Raw genomic sequence first — 5907 nt, forward strand, 5'->3', positions numbered from 1 at the left:
AACCCATAATGGCATTATGAGTAGTGTGGCATCGAGGTATTGAGGCATGAGACAGGTTTGGCTATACCTCCTCAAATTGAGGGTGGGATCATACTCACAAGTATTGGTTCCGGCTTGTGTGGAAGGTCGCTCCTCCACAAGCGGTGTACTCCGGAGTGTAAGACACCACGGGTGAAAGTGCTTGGCGAAGATCCCTCGGGTGGTTATGCCTTGTGCCTCCCCCGGTAGATGGGATGTGTGGATTGTGAGTCCGGGTAAACCAGGAGCACCCCGTGTTGATTGGGTAAAGGCCAAGGAAAATAAGAAATGGACATGCATGCATAATTAACATGTATTCGAGTATGAATATCTATCTGTGGATTGCTTTCTTGCAAGCATTGTATTAGAATTGCATTAGTTGGTTCGTTATCCATCTTTATTGAAATACATATGCCTAAAATAGACCTAGTGGACGAATCGGCGTGGTCGGCAGCCGAACCCACTGGGAACTTCTTTCTAGTTCTCATTACCACTAACCCTGCAGATCCGAGCACGTGCGGGGCGGTGGAGGATCGCGGCAAGGGTATCGTACCGTAGATAGCGGCCTCGGAGTTGATAGGCATACCCTACATTTTGGAGTACTCAACTATTGTATGTTGAATTAATAATGTAAAAGTAATGTAATTCATATATTTTGGGTTAAAGCCAATGTGATGTAAATGTACTGGTATACTTGTGTTTGGTTCAAATGCAATCAAATGACATGTTTGTGGATGAATGCATAGCCTAGTTTCGATGCTTTCACTTGTGGTTTTTGTTTGCCCTCGAGCAAACCTTGTATATCTTGCAATCTTTTTATTGTATTGCTTGTTTTATACATGTTGTTGGAGCCTTGGGCGGACAGGGGTGGTGCTGTCCGTTCGGCGTCTGTCATGTGCTCGAATCTGACCAAATCGGAGGAGCTCGGGGCGTGACACCAATTGAGTGGATTTAAGGCTGAGGTGTAAGTGAGATGTCCTTTGCCTCGAGCCTGACTTTGAGCGGTATTCCGCGGATGATTGACTCAAGACTGAGTCGGGTGGATAGTATTGTAAAGATAGATAAAACCTTATGAACAGAATTGTCAATGACATGAATGAAAGATTGAGGAAACCTTAGAAGTCAGTTCGATGAGCTATGGATAGCGGAATAAAAGTAGAATCGGGTGATCTACTTAGTTGATTTCATTGTATGGTCGCATGATTGCATATAGCATGTTGTGAGGCATAAACATGATAACTGTTAGTTGCATGAATTTATATAGATCTATAGATATTTGTTGGACTAACATGTTATAGTGCCTCTTTCGGACCTGGTGGGTCGAGCTTTTTCCTTGGGTAGCTGTCACACCCCGGGACACAGCATAGGCCCGCCCGGCGCGTGTCCAGACCCGCCATATGCCTGCGCATATAAGGCGTCTACAACAAAAGAGATGCGAAAGCAAGAAGAAACAAGTATCTAAAGATATCAGAGCTGCTAACAACTAAAAACTAGCGACAAGTAGAGAAAGAGTAAAGTAGTCCACTAAGCATAAGCATAAAAAGGTACAATAAGAATCACAAAGAAATCCACAGTGGGGTGGTCTCTATACATAGATAACTCTCCAAAACCTCTCCAAAATAAAACAACGAGAGGTAGACCACCTATCAACGCATCCTCGATAGCAAGCTAACTCGAGGCGATACCCTTTCCGCGGTCCCTAGCCTCACCCGGAGTGGAAGGCTCTGAAATAAAACATAAAACAAAAAGGGCATGAGAACTATAATTTATAGTTCCCAGTGGGCAATTACTGACCTCAGCTCAATGCACCACTAGGCCCCAAAAGAAAGGGTCAGTATGATAAGCAACAATAGTAGTAATAGACAATAATAAGCTGCAGAATTGAAAGCATGAGTGAAATGCTATGCCACAAGTAAACGTGATGTATATCAAAGCTATCATGTTTGAATATGCCAATGTTGGATGAATACACTCATCGGCTTCCAAGTATACTAAGATGCAATGAGTAATTCTATCAAGTATACTACATGTTCCAATATCTCAAAGCCACACTATGAGTATGTCCAATAATCCAACTACTATGATCTATTTAGCAGTGATTCAAATTTAAGAGGTTATGTCCAAATTCAATCTTGTTTTGGGACCTACACGAGTGTAGTCCGGCTTGCGCCGCCTAAGTGTCGGTGGTAGCTCCAACATTTCCACTCTGAAAATGAGTCTATCCCTCCCGACCCCGTAGTCTTCTCGATACAGCACGAGCGATCATAAGTCGCGTAGGCCAACTCCGTATCGCCGTGGGGAGCCCCGGTGTTGTTCATGCGCAAGAAGGATGGCTCGTTTCGACTCTGCGTAGACTATTGAGAGTTGAATAGAGTCACAATAAAGAATAAATACCCGTTGCCCCGAATTGACGACTTATTCAACCAATTACAAGGGTCACGATTGTACTCGAAGATAGACCTGCAATCCGGCTATCATCAGTTGAAGATTAAGTCGGAAGATGTCCAGAAGACCGCGTTTCGCACGCGTTATGGACACTATGAGTACACGGTTATGCCTTTCGGGCTCACTAATGCCCCGGCGACGTTCATGGATCTAATGAACCGTGTGTTTAGGGCGTGCTTGGACCGATTTGTCATGGTCTTCATAGACGACATCTTGGTCTATTCGAGGAGTGACGAGGAGCACGCGAAGCATTTACGGATAGTGCTTCAAATCCTTCGGGACGAGAAGCTATTTGCAAAGCTAAGAAAATGTGACTTTTGTCTTCGAGAGGTTGCCTTTTTAGGGCATGTGATTTCCGAGGGTGGTGTTTCGGTTGACCCAAGGAAAGTCGAAGCGGTCGAGAAGTGGCCACGCCCGACGAACGTCACGGAGGTCCGAAGCTTTGTGGGCTTAGCGGGCTATTATCGACAGTTTGTGGAGGGCTTTTCAAAGATTGTGACTCTACTTACCAGTCTGACACAGAAGGGCGTCAAGTTTATTTGGAGCGACGAGTGTGACCAAAGCTTCAACGAGTTGAAGAAAAGGTTGACGTCGGCTCCAATACTCGCCTTACCGGTGCAGGGCGAGGACTTTGTAGTCTATAGTGATGCATCCTATCTGGGTTTGGGGTGTGTCCTGATGCAAGGCGGGAGAGTGATAGCTTATGCGTCCCGTCAGCTGAAGGACCACGAGAAGAACTACCCCATCCATGACTTGGAGTTGGCGACGGTGATCTTTGCGCTGAAACTGTGAAGGCACTACCTGTATGGTGCGCACTGCGAGATCTACACCGACCACAAAAGTCTGAAGTATTTATTTACCCAGAAGGAGCTAAACATGCGGCAGAGGCGGTGGTTAGAGCTGTTAAAGGATTACGATGTCGATATCCTCTACCACCCCGGCAAGGCAAATGTGGTCGTGGATGCGCTTAGCAGGAAGTCGGCGAAGAACCTCGCTTTTGATGTTACCCAGCAAACACCTTTATGGTTGGATATAGAGCGATTGGACCTTGAAGTAGTCGCTCCCGAGGTCCCGACTCGGTTGATGGCACTCGTTGTTCAACCGATCTTATTGGAGAGGATCAAGAAATTGCAACCTACGGATCCGAATCTCCAAAAGGTACGGCGCAATATCGAGGAAGGTCGAGGTGGTGATTTCAGTGTGGACGTCGGTGGCGCGTTTCGGTTTCGAAACCGGTGGTGCGTGCCCGAAAGTGAAGAGCTTCATGAGCTGATTTTGCAAGAAGCCCACCGGTCTCCATACGCGGATCACCCGGGCGGCACCAAGATGTATCATGAGTTAAAAGCACTCTATTGGTGGTCAGGGATGAAGGCTGATATTGGGCACTTCGTGGCGAAGTGTTTGACTTGTCAGCAAGTAAAAGCGGAGCGCCGGTTTTCAGCGGGGAAGCTTCAAAGCCTACCTATTCCCATCTGGAAGTGGGAGGACATATCTATGGATTTCATCGTTGGCTTGCCTCGCTCGACAGGGGGCCACGATGCAATCTGGGTGATTGTAGATCGCCTGACGAAGTCAGCACACTTTTTGCCGATCCACACCACCTGGGCAGGAGATAGATTAGCGCATATCTTGATGAAGTAGTGAGGCTACACGGGGTACCGAAGTCAATCGTGTCGGATAGAGACCCCAAGTTTACTTCACATTTTTTAAAAAGCCTGCAGGAGGCCCTTGGCACACGGCTCGATTTCAGCACTGCATTTCATCCCCAGACAGATGGGCAAACGGAAAGAACCATTCAGACTCTGGAGGACATGGTGCAAGCTTGTGTCATTGACTACAAAGGAGGCTGGTGTAAGTACTTGCCAATGGCCGGTTCCCCTAAGGTCCTCACTGCGTGAGCTTTGATGCAACCGGTCCCCTGAGATGAGAGACCGGTTCCCGAACCTTGGTATTTCTATCGCTCAGCGAGGGACCGGTCTCAATCTTGAGAGACCGGTTCCCGAACGTTGTGATTTTGGTCACGCAGCGAGGGACCGGTTCCTCACTTGAGAGACCGGTCTCTCACAGACCGGTCTCCTCGAGAGGACCGGTCTCTGAGGACGACACAGGTTTTTAAAAAGGACTTTTTGCAATCCTAGTCTACTTCTAAGTCTTCTAAACATATAAATAAGCTATGTGGGTCATCTAAAAGTTTAAGGCTTTGAATATTTACTGATTCTAAACCCTAGAAACTTGTTTTTCCGTTTCAATGCATCTATTCACATAGCGAGTTTCTAACAATCAACTATCAGCTTGATTCTTCGTTTTTACTCGAGAACTCATACGAGAATCAAGTAGATGTTTGATTAAAGGTGAACCCTCATAGCCTATGGTAATCAAAGATTAAATCACCACAAATTTGTGATTCTACAAGCTCCGGAAGGAGGTTCGGCGCGTGGATCTCGCGTGAAGCCGAGGATTCGGTGGACGCTTCGAGGAGTTGAGGCGTTGACGCTGCGAGGAGTTGCGGCGAGGTCGATTGGTGGATTCCTATCGATCGAGGACCGGCGAAGAACACCATCAACAAGAAATCGGTAAATTGAGTCGTGTATTTTTGTCAAAATCACTTGTACTCAAGTTTTCTTAGTGGATTTTCTTCGCGTGGTCGGTCCCGTGGGTTTTTCACTCCGAATTGGAGTTTTCCCACGTTAAATTCTCGGTGTGCTATTTTTTTTTCTGCTATCTAGTTTTATTTGCATCGAGATTTTTGAGTTTGCCGGTTTTACACCTATTCACCCCCCTCTAAGTGTTTCTTACCTTTTAGATCATCGGGATCCATATCTTTCAAGTGGTATCAGAGCGGGTATAGGTTGTAATTCATGGCCGAGGGCGGTAACATTAATCGACCCCCTCTTTTCGATGGCACTAATTACGCTTATTGAAAAGTCCGTATGAGGGCGTTTCTTATTGCTATCGACGAGCGGGTATGGCAAGCCATTGAATTCGGGTGGAAACATCCTACCGAAGTTGTCGAGAATGTTACCAGTCCGAAACCTAGAAATAAATGGACGAAAGAGGAAAACGAACTATTTTTGTTCAATGGGAAAGGTATCAATGCTTTATTCAATGCTTTAAATCAAACTGAATTTTCTCGCGTCTCGGCGTGTGAAACTGCCAAAGAGATTTGGGACACTTTGCAAGTTACACACGAAGGTACAAGCTTGGTTAAGATTCAAAAATTGCAAATGCTTACTAGTAGATTTGACTCCATTCGTATGGAAGAACATGAATCTTTTACTGAGTACTATACTCGTTTGCAAGATATAGTAAACACGTGTGCCAACTTGGGCGAGAAAATTTTCGATTCCAAAATTGTTCGAAAAATTTTGAGGACCCTTCCCGAACGATTTCGTTCTAAGGTTGCGGCTATTGAAACGGTTAAACATCCTGATGAACTCAAGGTAG

The sequence above is a fragment of the Ananas comosus genome, unplaced genomic scaffold, assembly GCF_001540865.1.
Source record: "Ananas comosus cultivar F153 unplaced genomic scaffold, ASM154086v1, whole genome shotgun sequence".
Lineage (NCBI taxonomy): Eukaryota > Viridiplantae > Streptophyta > Magnoliopsida > Poales > Bromeliaceae > Ananas > Ananas comosus.